Source organism: Polypterus senegalus, chromosome 12 (assembly GCF_016835505.1).
Source record: "Polypterus senegalus isolate Bchr_013 chromosome 12, ASM1683550v1, whole genome shotgun sequence".
Classification (NCBI taxonomy): Eukaryota; Metazoa; Chordata; class Cladistia; order Polypteriformes; family Polypteridae; genus Polypterus; species Polypterus senegalus.
Window position 1 is genome coordinate 65519214 of NC_053165.1, and position 19699 is coordinate 65538912.

Consider the following 19699-nt stretch of genomic DNA (forward strand, 5'->3'; position numbering starts at 1 on the left):
AAATGGCTCAGCTTTATGGAGCAAAGCACATAACCCTAACCCTGCACCCTTGTATTCACTTAGTCTAAGGACTTGGGCAGTTGACTATGCCTGCCAAGAGCCACAGCCAAAAGGCTGACCCTGGCGTGCTAATCCCACCATTGTTCTATGGCCGCCACTTGCTTCCACCTGAAGCTCCACAGACCAAACTGTGCTCTGCTCTTACAATATGGCCATCCTGTGCCTCGGCCTACTGCACAGCACTCCTCCCTGCTTTCAAGACACAAAAACACAACACGATCTTGGGTGTCTAAAGAGCTCTCTTAACTGTAGATGTTTCAGGTGAGTTTTGCATGAGATATTACAAAACTTTTGGAAAAGAATTTTGTGTTCCTACTGAAATACCACTCTGTTCAAGTCAAAGCTGGGGCTTTGGGTGCCGTGAAACATACCAATAGGCACAATGTGAGGTCCTGGCTCCTCCTGTCAGATAGGCCATGATGCATATTTTCAAAAGCCCCTTTGAAACATGCATGCACAAATCACCTAGAGATGAACAGAAGTTGATTTATATGTTGTCTGCCTAGTGGAACAAAAGGATTACTAAACTGTGTACGGCATTATTAAAAACAACATCGGCCATTAGGAATCCATGAGTGAAGAATAAAATACAGACGTCAAAACAAGAAATTCAAGGAAAGTGAGGTTAACTCTGTAAGCTCTGAGCTCGGCATTAGGTGAGAGCAGAGGACCAATAAGAAGTTCATATTCTGTTTGGCAAAAGAAAATAAAGACTAGGAAAACACTCGCTTGTTTATATGGCAGCCTTTTCATATTAGTGATAAAATGTCCTTGAACTTGCAGCCACTGATTTTTCACTTTCCTTTTATCCCACCTAGGAAGCATGGGCGCTAGGATCAATCCTAATGGCTGAAAGCAAGGATGGGATGGCAGTGTAGAAAATGGCTAGGCCTACAAATCCCAGGGAGACAACTTAGGAGGGAGCTCCTGTTTCTGAACCCATTCTAACAGCTCCTCGTCCTACTCACGTCTTCATTTGTCAAGGTCAGTGCTTAACTTGTGTAGCGATGTAGTGATGACTGCCATTTTCCTTTTCACGTGTAACTGTACAATCACATAACTAATGTCCTTATCGCTGTCAGAGTGAAACATTTCTAAGTATATTAGACTTGCTTCTAATCATTTTAAGCTACTTCTAAATTTATTATTATATAAGCCAACTTTAAATGTTTAACCAGAGGCAAGAAACTGACAGCCTTCAGCACAAAAAAAAGAACAATCTGGAAAAAAAAAATAATAAAAAGTAATCTAAACACCAGAAAGAAATCCTAAAATAATAATTCTTCTCGCCTCATGTGGTAGGTAACCTGCTTGACCCTACCTACTGAAGGTTTCTTGATTCTCTTAATAAAATCAAACCTAAACTGTTCATCCTGCTGTGTCATCTTCAAATCCTCCTTTTGTTGTATTTGCGTGATGATGATGAGGACACCGGTGTGTTATGTATTTGTGTCTGGCAATAACCTAAATATTGCAGAAATATTTTCTCTGTCCACTCTATCACACCAATGACCACTGACTGCATTCTTCTGTAATCTATTAACATTTCAGTAGTTTATTTGAACGACGTCTGGCAGTTTTCCATCTTTTTTTCTGAAAGCCTTGCTTTTCCATGCCAATTTCTGGCCTACCTTGTACTTTTGTCCAATTTTAATGACATACCCAACCAAACCACAAGGATGGAGACCTGTCTGCTGCTGCTGATTATGTACTTTTATTATTTATTAAATGAGAATGAGTGCCAACTGTCTCCTGAATTCCATAATACCAACTGTCTGCAAGCACTTAGTGAAAGCAGACTGAGACGTCCAGACGAAAGAATATGTCGGCAGTTTTGCTAAGCCTCAGTAGGAGGATATCATGCCACACATCAAAACTGTTCTCTCACAAAGGAAATACTAAGAGGAAAAGCCACTTCAGAGAGCTCTGCATTAATTCAAGGCTCAGCGGCTTCTTATCAGGACTTACCCCGGCTGGGGCAATCACGCATGACTTGCTGTGCCTAGCAGACGGTTTCAGTCTCATAAAATGCACATGATCACCGCGGGCCAGCAAGATGGCAAAGGTGAAGGATGAAAGGGGGCTTTGCTTAAAGCACAGGATTACCACTGCAGTTACAAGAATAGCAATTAAAGCAGGTAAACAGATCAGAAATGCTGCATAATACCAAAATGTACCACACTCAAGAAAAGCAAAACTGTGAAAAATCCAACTTCCTGTTTTAGGGCACTTTTTGATGGTTGGGCTTGCATGAAGGGCCACATATCCTCACATATTACTTGGTAACCCAGCCCTGAAATTAAGCAAGAAGGGCTCATGTGTTCAGCTGAACGGAAGTGTCACCTTGAGCTGCCAGCCTCATTACTCACGGATGTTCACAACGCTCTACGGTGTAACACCACTCGTGGGAGGCCTGTCTGGGCTGGGGGTAAAAGATCTCATATTCACACATAGAATAATTAGCTTCAAGCGCTCACCTTTCCCGTGCTGATACAATTCAGCCTTATTCACAGCGCTGCCCATGGGAGCTAATGAAAGGCCTCTCTCTCAGTAAACAAGCTTTGAAAAGCTCCTTAACCCTACGTAGGTTAACAGCCTGAAATAAGAACTGAACTGCACCACAAATATAAATGCTGACAAATTCTGATGGCTCCTTCCTCTCTTCTGGAACCCTTCACAAACTAAATCAGCAAGGAATTTAATACAATTGACATTGACTCTTTACACAAGGACAAAACTAAATATGTGCAGGTGAGCCTGAGCCCTGCACTTTGGAAATAATGTTAAGACATTGTGCATCGCCAGCACCGTGGACATTTGAGCTGTGACAGGAGATCCACAAGCACACACCATTAGCTAAAGGCCAAGCAGACAGAACAAACTCGTACTCTTGATATAATAAGAGCAGCCCTCACAAAACCTGTGACCCATTATGGCTGGATTTGGGACAGCTTGCATTACTCTCCATGCTTCTTTGAAAAGCCGCTTGTTCTTCTTGTTCCTCTTCTTTTTCTGTTATTTCATTCCTGCTTTATTTTTCCAGTTGCGTTTCTCTCCTTGTTTTTTCGGATCGTTCTTGCTTGTGTACCCACTTCTGTCTCTTTTTACCGTATGTTAAATGTTACTGTGCCACAGTCCTTGAATGTTGTCATCATGTCTATAAAAAACAAAGTGCCATCAGCAGCACTGATTACGTGTCAAGATAAGTCCTGACACCACTTGGCTACTGGTCAAGTGGGGAGGGTTAAAGGTCAAGATAACGAGTACCTGGCTCTGTGCTGCATTTACTCCTTCAATTTATTTTTTATTTATGTACCATACACCATTCTAAGAGGTGCAGTCAGGTTTATGAAGATGTTCTACTTAAAAAAATCTCAAGTAAAAAAATTGGAATTTTTTAACAAACAACTAGAAGATGCTGAGGCCAAAACTGGAGTATGAAGAACAGTTATTGTCAAAATTGTAAATCAAATTGACCTAAGCCAAATATCTAAATTAACAATCGCTCGGCTTTTGCCCTGAACACTCTTTTAGCAATCAAACTTCACAAAACGGCATGTTTGTTTTGGGAATCCAAAATCTTAAGAGGAGCATACAGTCTCCTTAAACAGTTCCTGGAAGTGACAATGTAACATGCAACTTCCTGGCATCACACGATGGAAACAAATATAAACTGCTACATAGAAAAAAGATGATGAAACCAAAAGCAAACTATGAAACGGTGGCCAAAATGATAAAACAAAATAATATTATAATAACAGGAAAAATAATACTAATAAATTCCCATACATACAAAACAAACCTCTTTGGCGTTAACCCCAAAAGTGACTTGGGCTCGTAATTCTATGTAATTACAGTTAAGCCCGAGTCAGTTGGTGTGACGTGTAATGAACCGCTCCACGGGGTTAAGCCCAAATAACTCTCAAAATAGTATTCTGCTGCCATCTAAATAGCATTATTCAGCAAAAATCATAATTATTTCTATGTGTTTGGCCACTCTAAGGTAATGCATTAATATACATAAGTGGGCAGAGCCTTCAATCAAAACACAATGGCACATAAACGAGAAGCTGTAAAGTGAACCATTGGTTGAATCAAGCGCGAGTGATTAAAATGTGAATAAATCATCAAGAGTGAAACTGAGGCATGATAAGGCAAAGTGTGACTGAACTAGTGATATGCCTGGTGAGTTTAATCACCTAAAGGTTCACCACGGTGCCAGATGGCATGTGGCAAAAAGGCAAAATGAGTGCGATCAAGTAGAGAGATGAGAATAACGTTAGCCACCTGAGCTCTGTCACAATGCAGCAATGGGGAAATCTGGAAATCACTAAGCCTTGTGCTGTGGTAGCCCACAATAACACAAAGGGCATGTTGCTCGTGTGGTTCAGGTACTGACATTATATCTTCTAATGCTCATAACTGTGCAAAGAAACATGCTTCTACTGTCCCGAACGTGAAGTCAGGCTGTGTATTGGTGACAATCTCAAAACATGTCACATGGAGGTGGTTTACTAGCTCTGCATCAGTGGACACTCCACATACCTGCCCTGCTGTATTTATGCTGATGTTTTGATATTTATATATAATAAGTTTTTTGGTTCTTTTTCCAAGAATAAAGATAATGTTAACGAGCTAATGAAATAAATGCCAAAATCATAACATATATCACCACATAACTCCAAACTATAACCACCTTGGCATAAAGAAACAGTAAAAACCTTTCGCTTGAGATGCTCCACAAACCTGACTCTACAGCATACTAATATTTCTTCACAACTTTGGCATTTTGGTAAATCTATACTTCTGTATCAAATGAAATTGCAATTTCTATATTTGGAGCATACTGAAAAAAAACCTACTTGTAAATTTAAAAAGTGAGCAAACTATCACAAATATCACTAACTTAAAAGAAAGCCAGCCAACTTTGTTTAGAACTGAAAAGTATGAATTAGGAGGAGAAGCTGACAAGAAATTCATCTTGTCAGACTAAGCAAACAGAGACCTAGACGATGACATGATAAAAGTGTCCAAAATACTAAATCATTAACAGCCTGAATAGTGCGCTTAAATGATCACTGCCATTGAAAATGTTATACATTAGCAGACAAATCAATGCTGCAAATATTTAAACAAAATTAAAGCATAGTTGAAAATGTCAAGTTGCGCCAGTCAGTTCCTTTATTAAATGTTAAATGAAACAGAATGTGACATTAACTCAAAATAGGGGTACCAACAGTTTTAGGTAATAGCAAATTAAACAGGACCACACAGAACATATATCACAGAGCCCAAACCATCATCTATATGCTACACCGATCCCTCTCCCACTTGGACAGAGGCAGTGGTGCTGTAAGAATTATGTTTCTGGACTTCTCTAGCTCCTTCAACACCATCCAACCTCTGCTCCTTAGGGACAAGCTGATAGAGATGGGAGTAGATTCATACCTGGTGGAATGGATTGTGGACTATCTTACAGACAGACCTCAGTATGTGCGTCTTGGGAACTGCAGGTCTGACATTGTGGTCAGCAGCACAGGAGCACCGCAGGGGACTGGACTTTCTCCGGTCCTGTTCAGCCAACATACATCGGACATCGGGCTAATATACATCAGACTTCCAATACAACTTGGAGTCCTGCCATTCGCAAAAGTTCACGGACGACACTGCTATCGTGGGCAGCATCAGGAGTGGGCAGATGGAGGAGTATAGGAACCTAATCAAGGACTTTGTTAAATGGTGCAACCCAAACCACTTACAACTGAACACCAACAAAACCAAGGAGCTGGTGGTGGATTTTAGGAGGACCAGGCCCCTCATGGACCCCGTGACCATCAGAGGTTACTGTGCAGAGGGTACAGACCTATAAATACCTGGGAGTGCAGCTGGATGATAAATTGGACTGGACTGCTAATACTGATGCTCTGTGTAAGAGAGGACAGAGCCGACTATACTTCCTTAGAAGGCTGGCGTCCTTCAACATCTGCAGTAAGATGCCGCAGATGTTCTTTCAGACAGTTGTGGTGAGCGCCCTCTTCTACGCAGTGGTGTGCTGGGGAGGCAGCATAAAGAAGAGGGACGCCTCACGTCTAGGCAAACTGGTGAGGAAGGCAGGCTCTATTGTAGGCACGGAGTGTGGACAGTTTGACATCCGTGGCAGAGCGACGGGCGCTGAGCAGACTCCTGTCAATCATGGAGAGTCCACTGCATCCACTGAACAGGATCATCTCCAGACAGAGGAGCAGCTTCAGCGACAGACTGTTGTCACCGTCCTGCTACAATGACAGACTGAGATCGTTCCACCCTCACACTATGCGACTCTTCAATTCCACCCGACGGGGTAAACGTTAACATTATAGAAAGTTATTGTCTGTTATACCTACATTGTTATCACTCTTTAATTTAATATTGTTCTTTATCAGTATGCTGCTGCTGGAGTATGTGAATTTCCCCTTGGGATTAATAAAGTATCTATCTATCTATCTAACTTTCATGGCTCTCATAACAAAGTGACAGCATCAGAAACCAGAAATGTTTCACGGAGCTAAGGCTGAAACAAAAGACACAAGTTGTAGTCGAGAACAAAAAGGTTATAACCAGAAAATTCGAAAAGGCCATAACAAACTGCTTTAAGTGTTATAGTGAGAATCCAGAAACTTGGACAACCTGGGAGTGGACCTTTTTTGAGCCTTAAGCTGGGTGATGTCATGTGCCACACATTTCCCCCTTGACTTTAAATAGCCAGTGCTTGATAACAAGATCAAATAAAATTCACAGAATAGGGACGACTGCTGCCAAACTAAATGGTCATGTGGTAAAGTGTATTTACTTTATAAACTTAATAAGAATAAAAACAAATAATGGAACCACTGTGTTCCTTGGTCTCCTAAATGCTCAAAACAATGCCTTGGTTATTTTTAAAGGCCAAGGAATGACTGCAAAAAAATGAAGTACAACTTAGATGATTATAAAAATACGAGTTTTCTGTTTCCTCGGAGGTGGAGCCCTTACCCCGACTCCACCTCTCACTTTGAGGCCAGACAGACACACAAAGTTTCACGCGTAGACATTTATTATAAAAATAAAAGAAAGGATGTAGTGACTTGACTGAGGTGGGTGGGCAAGTCAAAGGATGGACACTTCAAGATGAAGATGACAACATGGATAACAAAGTGCAAAATAAAAGCAATGCACATATTTAATAAATCCAGTTTCAGGAGTTATTTTGAAACACTTAATTTCTTTTACAAAATGGTACTAATACATTAAAGGATTCTGTCAGACTCACACTGAGACTATGGCGCCTGTACAAACATTTGTCTAGCAATGAGGAGGAAAGCACAGCAAAATGCTCCTTTGAACGGGCTAGACAGACGATGTTAGCCTGGACAGACTGTAGTTTTTTTAGTGTAAAGTTTACAAACAACTAACAGTACAGAAAACAATAGAACAGGGTTTTAGGAGTCTGTAGAGCCCATCCTGCATTACCTTCTACCCGGTCATAAAGGTGGCATCAGCCTGGCTTGGAATTTTTCACCATGTCTGCTGAGTCTGGAATATTTTGTTTTCAGTGCACATAACACAGGTTTATGGGTTAGCTTTTCTGTCCTGAATGACTGTTTTGTCAAAGCACACTTTTCCTGGTACAGCTTCCACAGTATATTCATATTCATCAAAATTTCTTTCAGGTAAAAGTCTTCTTAATTATGGTCTTGGTGTTGAGGATGTGACTTAGGTCTTCAGAAGCAGCTTCCAGATTGTGACTTTCTCTATGTGCCTTAAAGTCCACCCTGACATCTCAGGCCTTGGTGACATACAAGGGCAGCTTGTGGCATTTTGTCAGATTTGCAGGCTAGTAACTGTAACTTGTCAGCACTGCTGCAGTCATGGATGAAAAAGCGAGTGCCGACTGGGGTCTGAGCAGCAGTCTGGAGTGCCAGTGGTGTTCGTAAGCTGTGTGAGTGAGGTTTACCACTTGTGGTCTGTGCATTAGGAAGGCTAGCATCCCTATATTATTAAGAACAAATATTCTATGGAGTTATGTCGGGATGCTAGTCCTGGTTTGATGGTCAGGATTTCAGAGAAGATGACCCCTGGGCTGCACTGGCACGACTATCTTTCATAACATGGCATTCATTAAAGTATGAGTACTGCATGCAGAAGATTACAATAACAAAGTTATACAGAGTCTGACTGTCGGTGGGTTGAAGAGGATCACTCAACCATGGCAAGCTTTACTGAGACTAAGATATCCTCTGTTTGGTTTGATCATGTTAGAAGACTGCTGCTACAAATGTGTCACTTTAGGTTTGTTTGTATGATCAATCAGAAAACATTTGGTTTACTAAGTTAGCCAACCAGCTATTCACACAAGCTAGGGTCCGGAGCAATTTGTTAAGAACACAGGAACAACATTTGATGAGATAAGGCCATTACACCAATGTAACTGTCACCTCGCCTAACATTTACAAAACCTATCAAGTTGACATCAGAAGGTGGCTGCACTGTTTGGTGACATATTCCGTATATCCAAGTTCATCTGTATGACAAAATATATCTCAGAGTTTGTGAAAAATCCACGTTTAGTTTCTCTTTGTGTTCTGTAGAGAAAAGCCAAGCAAAATGACACCTTTAATTGGCTAACTAAAAAGATTACAATATGACAATTACAGTTGGCATATTGTAATCTTTTTAGTTAGCCAATAAAATGTGTCATTTTGCTTGGCTTTTCTCTACATTCATAATGGCTAACACGGTTAAACATCTTTGTGTTCTGTGTCCCAAATGAAGAAATTATTAAAAAGATGAGAGCTGTCAACCCCTTACCTATTAACTTGATAATTTTCAACACTTTCGTCACATCAACCACAGTCTCTGTTTGCTTAAGATGAAATACTCCATCTCCTTTATAGTCTGCTCTCTAATACAAATTAAAGAGCAGCTACAAATCTAAACACAGGGCCAGCTGTCTTCCCTGCTGTCGCCCAGTCAGATGTTTTCTCATTTTTTTTGTAATTCTTGTATGTGTTTGAGGGAGGTGATTGTTGTTGTTGCTGTTTCCTATAACATTTTTTCAGCCTCTCAAAAAAAACTTTTTTGGGCTTGGGACAAATATTGATGGACTGAATATCCATTTACTGGGAATTATTTCTGAAACTCTGTATAGGCAGTAACTCTGGTTAACAAAATGATTACCTGTTAGTGAAGTAAGGAAGTAATAAGAGTGAAGGATAATTTAATTACTTGAATGTTATTATAAAAACAGATGGAATCAAGTTCCTTGTCATAACCTGAAAAGCTTTACAAATCATGGCAATGAGGTTCATCTGCCTAAAATGCTAGTCTGGCAGAAGAACAGTGTCTGATGCTCTTTGGCTCTCTGATGCCACTGTACTTGTGTAAAAATGGGACCTGTGGTCCATGGCACTTAGCACTTATACAGCCTTGAGGGAAACCAGAAAGTATTTAACTGTAAATAATGGTATTTTATTACACATTTCTCACTCCCCTGATGAAGGGGCCTTAGCTGCCTTAAAAGCTTGCATTTGTAATCTATTTAGTTAGACAATAAAAGGTGCAATTTCACTCTACCTTCTCCTGTATCAATCTATGGCTAACACGGTACAACACTCTCCGACTGAAATGGTGAACTGCTCCATCCATACATTATCCAACCCGCTATATCCGAACTACAGGGTCACGGGGGTCTGCTGGAGCCAATCCTTCGAAAGCTTTTTCATCCAGACTTTGCTAGCTTTATTTTCTTTTATACTTTCTTCCACTGCTGTTATCATTCTTTAATAAATACCAGGTTGCCTTTAAATTTTTATAGTTTTGTCTTTATATGTATGGTGATTGAAGTAATTAAGTAAATATTAAGAGCACCCGGAGCAGTAAGAAGTCAGTCAGTCAGTCATTATCCAACCCGCTATATCCTAACTACAGGGTCACGGGGGTCTGCTGGAGCCAATCCAAGCCAACACAGGGCGCAAGACAGGAAACAAACCACGGGCAGGGTGCCAGCCCACCGCAGGGGGCACAAACACACACCAGGAACAATTTAGGATAGCCAATACACCTAACCTGCATGTCTTCGGACTGTGGGAGGAAACCCACGCAGACACGGGGAGAACATGCAAACTCCACAAAGGGAGGACACAGGAAGTGAACCCAGGTCTCCAAACTGCGAGGCAGCAGCGCTACCGCCGAGCCAATGGTGGACTACATTTTACAATACAAGACACAATGCAAAGTTCATTTACTGAGGTCACACAAACATGTGCAACATCAAACCTCCATCACAAGGACAGGATAGGAAGGACCCCAAAGCATTCCAGCACTTAAGCTTCACAGCTCTCAAAACTCAACTCCTGCTCCCCTGATCAGTTTTCTGTTCAACAGGAAATGGCTAACTGCACTGTGACAAGAGCGCCTTGAGGACGCTGCGGGGTACAAAAATGAGCTTCAACCTCCTAGGAAGTTCCTGCCTGGCACAGCCTGGTAGCAGCAGCAGCAGGAGTCATGAGAACCAAAGAGAGCACATTACTTTATCTGGGCGTGGAAGTGAAACCAAAGAGGCAGAAATAAAGCAGGAGCAGGCGAGGAGATAACACGTGGGGGAGACCAAAAGGCAGACAGGGACTTTGAGAGTGGGATGCAGGAAATTAAAGTAATGAAACATAACATAACTCTCCAAAGTACGGCAGTGCAGTCCTCTGGGCAGGGAGGTCAGACTCTGGTCCGGCACTGCCTACAGGCTTTCATCACATGTAATATGTGAACGTACCTTAAAAGTCAACTCTTCACTTAATTTGTCAGGCTAGGAAATGGCAGCTGTAAAGTCAGTTAGATTCAACAAATCAACAAATAATTAAACATTTACGCCGTTATGATACTCAGCTGACCCTTTGCCTATTGTGAATGTGTACAATGTGTGGATGACAGGTGGTGTTTACTCCCAAACTCAAAAGAACACTGTTGTGGAAAATGATCATTTTTTCAATAGTAAATTGCTTATATTTGATCTTAATTATTTTGCTCAAACAAACCAGGATGAATGGAATTGTCAGGACTTTAATTACAAAGCACTGCAAGCATCCTTTTGTATTGTGCTAGTAATTTATGCATGTGTCCCCATCAATTTCTTTTCCAATTAGAACTTATGTCTTACATTATGAAGACCTTTGAGAGTTTGGTCCTTGACTACATGAGTCCTCTTGTGGTAGACCACCCAGACCCCCCGCAGTTTGACACTCAAACAAAGACTGGAGTGGAGGATGCCAAATATCCACCTGCTGCACACAGCTTATTCTTACCTGGACAAAGCTGGCAGCACTGTGAGGACAATGTTTTTTGATTTCTCCAGTGGCTTCAATACCATCAGCCATCCCTGTTAAGGGGTAAACTGAGAGGTATGCAGGTGGATGAGCCTGTGGTGTCCTGGGTAATGGATTATCTGTCAGGACAGTGTTACTGATATGGATGTCAGCAGCACTGAAGCACCACAATAACAGTCCTCTGTTCACTCTGTACATCTCCGACAATAAATGTAGAAATTCTCAGATGATTCTGCGCTTATGGGGTGCATCAACAAGGTGGGAGAGACAGGAGGGGAGGCAGGTGGAGAACTTTGTTCCTTGGTGGAGAAAAAAATGTCTACATTTTAACATCAGCAAAAGCAAGGAACTGGTTATTGACTTTCACCAAACCAAAAGTCAGAAGCCGTTTTTCTTTTTAGTTATTCTGGTGTGTGTTCTGACCATATGTACGTGTATATTATAGTTACATTATTCATTAGTTTATTTAATCATGTTCTGTGAAAAGCCAAATTTTCCCCATGAAAATGCAAAATTCTATCCATCAATGTATTACATAAAAAAACAAACCACTCTGAATGTACTGTTAGCTTCTTGTCTTTCTGCCACCACAGTTCTTAATGGACATGTCTCCCTGTGTCCTCCTGCACCTATGTCTTCTCTTCCTTCTACCAGCTGAGTTCTTACTCTACTTGTTCTCCTGACTCCTGATTTGGAGGTGCCCTTAACCCGTACTTGGGCTCACTTTTGCCCCACCCTCAAAATCACTTCATCTGTATTTTATCTGAATTTTCTCCATCAGGCCCCGCTGTCCCTGTACCACTAAGCTATTGCCAAGCATTACACATGTATAACTTTGGTTATAAAGAAGGTCAGAAATCTCTGTCCTGTACCATAATGCCTGCTGTACAGCACCCCCAAACGTAGCACATTTCTACACTTCCTTTTCCTCTGTGATGTGGCAGACTGTCCAGGATATCCCACTGTGAAAGAAAAATGAACTGCTTGCAAGCTACTTAGAGTTAATAGCTGACAAAGCCGTTTTGCTTTAACGGCAGGTTATTTATACAGGCGTCTGTCATAAGACAGGGTGCAGTAAGCTGACCGAGAACAATTTCCAGTTTCTTTAGAAACATGTCTATTTGACACACAAATGAGGACCTTTCCTTCTTTAGGGTCTATCTGAGAAGTGAAAAAAATAAGAACAGATGACCCATTAGCGTAATAAAATAAAATGCTTAAGTAAACAATATTATGTTTTTTTTGTAAAAATAAGGGGAAGGGGGAGGAAGAAGTAATTATAAAAAGCCAATAGAAAAAATTCTATGACCGAACTAGCACCATTGACTAACAACGGGCCGTATGATCAATGATATGCAAATTGTCCATTGATCAATGGCCATGAGTACCATTCATAGAGAGTTGGGGAATGCCAAGTCCCAAGAGGATTGCCATGAATCATACATCGGGGAAACCAAACAACCACCGGCGAAGTGGATGGCACAACACAGAAGAGCTACCTCATCAGGCCAGGACTCTGCAGTCTATTTACACCTACAGGACAGTGGTCACTCTTTCAGTGATGAAGATGTGCACATCCTGGACAGGGAGGAATGCTGGTTTGAGTGAGGAGTCAAGGAGACCATTTATGTGAAAAAGGAACGACCATCTCTGAACCGAGGATGGGGCCTAAGGGTACATCTCTCACCATCTTAAAATATGGTGATTGCAGTCATTCCCTAACTCTCTGTGAATGGTACTCATGGTCATTGTTCAATAGACAATTTGCATATCGTTGATCACACAGCCCATTGTTAGTCAATGGTGCCAGTTCGGTCATTATGCAAAGGTACTGTTTATAAGGTTGGAGAAACCTGCAGTCAACTGAGACTGAGGAAGTCATTTGGATGAGTGATGAAACATATCAGAAAAAAAAAAACTATGTCCTGATGAACAGAATCAACTTTCTAGAATTTCCTTACCTGGATTATTGAGCATGCATCGAGACAACAGAAAAATGTGACTTTGCTCTTCTGCAACATAGAATCCAGTTACTCATCTGTGACTGAATACAATCTAATCGATTGAACTATACCTGTCTTCCTCTGGGGTTTTCTTCCACATCACACATTCAAAAAGCCATCCTTTGGCAGTACCCGTCTTAATGTACTGGTGTGGTAATGCTTGTGGGACTCCATCCCTGTCCGATGCCTACAGTTCCGGGCCGTAACCAGGATCTACACCAAGAATATTACGGTCTAACACAAAAACACAAAGATGTGTAACTTCCAACTGAGCAGTAGCACCTTCCTATGTAGAGTAGTGTAAGACCACATAAAAATCCACTTGAGGCAGACGTTGTGTAAAGCTTATTATTTGTTTAATTCAAATGCAGATTTCTAGAACAATCTCAACAACTGTAGACCAAACTGTTGTAATGATCACCAGTGGTGCTTGTGTGATGTATGTAATTAATGCAAGTTTACTGTTTGGCATAATTTGGGAATCTTTGAGGTTAATTCTTTATTAAATATAACTGATTTGGACTCTGATGTTTCTAATAATAATTATAGTCAAGTCAAGTTAAGTTAAGTTAAGTTGGGGAGCATGCACTGGTACAGCACGTTGCCATACCCACCACACGATGAAACAACTCGGGATCCCGGTTGGCAACCCCCTAGGCAGACACGGGGTCCAGTTCTACCCTCCGGAAATGACCCTCTATCTGCCACAGCCAGGTGTTACGTGGGAGACCCCTTGGCCTGGTCCAGCCACTCGGGTCCCCAACAATGAGGATCTTACGAGACGGATCACCCTCAGGGAAACGTGCCACATGGCCTTAGTGCCGTAACTGACGCTCCCTCACAATGCAGGTCATGTGCCTCATTCAGGACTCCATGAGAAACGCAAAGTCAAACCAATGATACCCTAGGATTTTCTGAAGAGACACAGTACCAAAAGGAGTCCAGTCTTTGTCTCAGGTCACTAAATAGCGTCCATGTCTCTCAACCGTATAGCAAGACAGGAAGCACCAGGACTGTAAAGACTTGGACCTTCGCCCTTTTGCATAGATATCGGGAGCACCATACACCCCTTTCCAGCGATCTCATGACCCCCGGATGCTCTCCCAATCTGTCTACTGACTTCATAGGAAGAGTCACCAGAGACATGAATGTCACTGCCAAGGTAAGTAAACCTCTCAACAAGGTCAACACTCTCCTCAAACAGACACACTGCTGATGGCCATGCACAAGAGGTCACTAAAGGACTGGATCTTTAGATTTTATTCAGGACACTCGCAAGCCCAGAAACTCAGACTTCTCACTCAGTCTCTCGCGTGCCCCAATCAGAGCCTCCATTGACTCCGCGAAGATCACAGCATCGTCAGCAAAGTCAAGATTCGTGAATCTTTCTTCACCAACAGATGCCCCACAGCCACTGGAAAGTTATAGTCAGATGTAATGAATTTGCTGAAGAGTTAAATCAATGTAAGAGTAGCCCCACTAGTCCATCCACGTTGTAAAGGGACAAGGTGGAGTGCCTGCTAATTGCAGAGTCCAAATGCTCATTCATATCAAGCCACTTTAGAGTTACATAATTAACATCTTCAGGATTATGGGGGATAACTGAACTACCAAGAGAATGAGTCAGAGATCAGAGGACTGGGTCGCTACGCAAAGCTCCTTGCAGTTGTGAGGCAGCAACAATAGCCAATGTGCTACCATGCAGCAAACTCATGGTCACCATTTGACACAGGGCAGGTTGTAAATTATTTATGACTACAAAACTTTCCAACTTCACACTATCAAAGGGACACTCTGGGAAGCAGACATGTCATCAGTATCGGTCCACAGTCCCCTCACTCACTCACACTGCGCTACTTGTTATGTAGTTTAACTTGTGATTATCTACTTCTTGTTCAGTCAAAAGGAAAAAAAAACATTTAGCAAGCTGTCGATAAAAGCCAGAGGGGAGACACAAGAGCAGACATGCTTTGCATACACTACACCTGGTACAGCTCTTGACAGTTTTATGTACTGCTGTGTATTTGAGTTGCTTGGGTTTATTGTTCTAAAACTTCATGAAAATCTACAAATTTAAAGCACACCACTGCATTGCTTCACTTTCATTTCCCTTTTCACCTACGGTTTAAAGATATTTTGATTAATGACCGACCTCTCGCACTTGCATTTCCCTGCTGAATTGCCCCCTCACAGGGCTGCCTTGCTAATTTTAAATTTGGACACACCACAGTGTGAAAACGCAGCATTTTATGTCTTTGACTTCAAGGAAAACAAAAAAAGCTTCATAAAAGTTTACAGCTGTGTGAGACAGGGAACTCGCACCACTGCACTGAAACAAAAGCTGGCATTTATCACTGTGACTAAAATGAGAATCAAAATTACACATTAATTCTGCCAAGCTGGAATGAAAAGACAATATTAAAAATAACTTCATCCTTTTATTTACCTAACCTGCTTATTAATCCACTCCAAAAGCTGAGCTGGAGCCTATCCTGTCAGTATCAGGCACAAGGCATGAATCTACTCTGGCCTTTGCAGGACACCTCATTTGTAACAAGCCAATTAAGTCAAAATATGTTGAAAATCCATTCATCTATCGTCTAACCCCCATACCCAAGCTCAGGGTCACTGGCCTTGGCCCATCTCGGCAGCCCTGGACGGGACAACGGGTCCATCACAGGACACTCACATGCTTGATCTTTTTCTTAAATAAATAAAAGTAGTATTAACAGAATTAACGAGTATCAAATGTGAAGAAGGTGTGATAGTCAAGAGTCCACACAGGTCATAAACAGGTGTTTTTCACTAATATGTTGGAATTCTTTGAGCAAACAACCAAAGCTGACGATGAGAGAGAGGAATATAAAGGGCTGACTTGGAGAGGCTTGGGATCAAACTAAAAGGCATTTTAAACACTAGGAACAAAGGGTTCTCCTATGAGGGAAGTTACTAGAATAAGAAGATGCTAAAAAAAGTGGTGTCCAGCAGGGGTCACTGCTCTTTTTACTATACATCAACAATCTGGTAAGATTATAAATAACAAGCTGGTCAAGACTGCAGATGATATCAGGCTAAGGGAAGAGAAGATCACATAGAATCAGCTAAACTGTTACAGATGGACCTGGACAGCATACAGGCTTGGGCAGATTTGCGAGAGATGAAATTTAATGTTAGTAAATGTAAAGTGTTACATGTAGGAAGTAGTGCTCGATTTAAATACACAATAGGAGGTCAGAAACTGGAAAGTATCACTTATGAGAAGGTCCCAACAGTCATTGTAGTCTCATCACTATCTACGTGAAGACAGTGAACAGAAGTGATCAAGAAGGGATGTTCATTATGAAGCACGATGCGTGGCATATACGTATGTCAAGGGAGGTTATCCTTAAACTATACTATAACACACTTCTGAGGCCTCACATGGCATACTGTGTGCAGTTTTGGTCTCCATATCATAAAAAAGACATAGGAGCACTAAAGAAAGTCCAGAGGAGGGTAACTAGGCTGATTAGGGAACTGCAAGGTCTGAACTATGAGGAGAGCTTTCAGTTTAAGCAAATGGAGACCAAGTGGTGAAGTGACAGGAATTAGTACAGTGGATCTTTAAATTAAGTACTTCAACAAAAACTTAGGGATACAGATGGACACTAATCTCACACAAACGTCTTTCTTCAGACACACAGAATACGTTGTGTGGTAAACAGTAGACCCTTAGGGACCCTCAAATCACAGGTCAGTGATATTTTGGAAATGCACTCAGCTGCTTGTTCTACTGGTCATGTCCATGGCAGCATTTGTTCTCTGTATACAAAAAGAAATGATATATATAAAATAAAATCATAAGTTGAAAATGCAGAAATGTCAATGGACATGAAAGCTGTCAACAGCTGTATAAGTCTAAAAAATGTGTCTCCACGTCACAGCAACATTTACAGACACCACTAGAAGCAGAATGCGATTATGATGTGTACAGGCCAAAAACGGACATCGCCAGGTATATGCTGTTAAATAAGGTTTAATATTTAAAGAAAATGGCAAAGCAGACACACCCAATGCAAATGTAACTGAAAGATTTCACACACTCTACACACACTGAGATATGGCCGCTGCAGACTGGAGTCGAATCAGACTGTGAAACACAACAGCTCTCTGTCCATTCAACAACAACATTTATTTATATAGCACATTTTCACAGAAACAGTAGATCAAAGTGTTTTACATAATAAAGAATAGAAAAATAAAAGACACAATAAGAAAACAAAATAAGTCAACATTAATTAACATAGAATAAGAGTAAGGTCCAATGGCCAGGGTGGACAGAAAAAACAAAAAAACTCCAGACGGCTGGAGAAAAAAATAAAATCTGTAGGGATTCCAGACCATGAGACCACCCAGTCCCCTATTCAAATACAAAGTCCAAAATTGGTAAACCTAACGATTGCCGGGCCGCTTCAGAGATCCACCGTATGGACAGAACCTGACCTGCCAGCTCCTCTGGAGTGGATAAGCCAAGTGCTAGCAGTTTGTATGATTTTCATAATATTTCTTGCTATTTCATGATATTATTCATTACCAGTAATGGCACAATACACGATAACGTGCAATGAATACACTTGACTTATAGTTTTCCTCCTCTTTCTCTGTACGTTTATCATTCATTTGCTCAGAGGTTGATGCGCTTGCTGCTTCCTGATCAGCTCTTCTTTTTTCCACACTAGAGGCCCGCTTCTTCTGTTCTTCCGTCGGCATCTTTTTGCGTTAAAACTGGTTGTCAGTGTTTGTGTTGCAATTACTTAGTACGTTTTTCTTAATTTTTCACTTAAGCTGGCACTTAAGTCTTCAATGTGCTTGAAGAATGATTAAAGATATGAAGAGGTAAGGAAAGTGATGGCGAAGGTGGTAGGGAATGAGAATGGCACCCATACGCATGCGCGGCACAGCTGCTGCTGAGAGTTGATTCTACAATAAAATTAAAAGAAGAATAACCTTGGCAGTCAATCGTCACCTAGAAAGCGGACAGTAGACATCATGTAGTATATGTGTACCAAATTTCAGGTCAATATGTCAAACGGTTTGTGAGCTACAGGTGATTTAAAATTCTGGACAGCCACGGTAGCATATTATATAAAAAGATATTCTCAATTAAAAGAGCAAAAACTTAACACTTATGAGCAGCAGTCACTTATTATTACTATATGGTGCTTCAATAATTCAGAACCAGAGACGAATAAGAATGTTATGCTCAGCCTTGCCACAGGCTCCCGGTGTGTATAACTTGCACAACACTTGTCCTTCCTATCATGAATGCATACAACACTAGCCAACAATTCTGCACTAAACCGCCCCTTTGGGTGAACACTAGGAGTGTGTTTACTGACTCGCACTCCGTATCACTCACACATACACCCACTCTCCGTCCCTCACAAAGACATGATGCCTGACACGTAGCTCAAGGAGAGCTGACACCTGACGCCTGACATTTAGTTTTTGTGAGAGCCGAGTCAAACCTCCAGTAGGCAAACTGTGATGTTTAAATAGAAAGAGAAGCAGCACTCAGTACAGCAGAGCTGCCACTGGGCATAAGTACAATAAAAGTGTAAGCAGAAGACTATTAATGCCTGATGCTAACAAGCCCAATTCACACCTCAAGAGGGACACACTCATCCGCAAGTCTAAACGTGAGACTCTCCTGAAGCAATGCCAGGCCCGAGTTGCTGAACAGATGCCTCGCTTAACTCTTTTCCCCATTGGCACGGCACTTACCTTTTCAATGGCCAGTGAACAGAGCATATCAGTGCTGCACTTCTTTCATCGCCATTGCCATAACATATTTAGCACAACTCTCCAATGTCAAAAGGACTAATACATAATTTGACGTGGCTTCCAATTTGTCATGGTTGGTGGCATGGGTACAACATCAGCTGGCTGTAAATAGGCCATATAATTACAGTAGACTACAGTGGGGTCCTCCTGCTCAGAGGGTTGTGCTACATTGAAAGTGACGAGGCATTCAGGATAATTTTAGTGATTAACTAAGCAGTTAGAAAACAAACAGACAAGCAGCAGCGGCTCAGGGCTCTCCATTGCAGTGCTATGGTGGCCAGAATTACTGCGTGTCATGGTGTTAATATCGCAGCACACCGCTGTCTTGACGAACATTCATCTCTAAATTCAGCCCCAGGACTGCTGCACAAGCACTTTTATCTCCAATAAGATAATAAGAAATTGCACACAAGATTGAAACTTGCTTACACCTCTGCTCACAAACTACATCTTTGGTGGGTTCATTTTGAAATAATG

General features: G+C 41.4%; 1 protein-coding gene across 1 annotated transcript in view; it reads right to left on the minus strand.

Moving 5' to 3' along the window:
* Positions 1–19184, minus strand: part of ccdc92 (coiled-coil domain containing 92) — an 84714-nt gene extending 65530 nt beyond the window's left edge. The window contains exon 1 of the mRNA XM_039772019.1: positions 19163–19184. The gene's annotated coding sequence lies outside the window, so the exon portion shown is untranslated. The remainder of the gene's footprint in view (positions 1–19162) is intronic.
* Between the last annotated feature and the right edge of the window lie 515 nt (positions 19185–19699).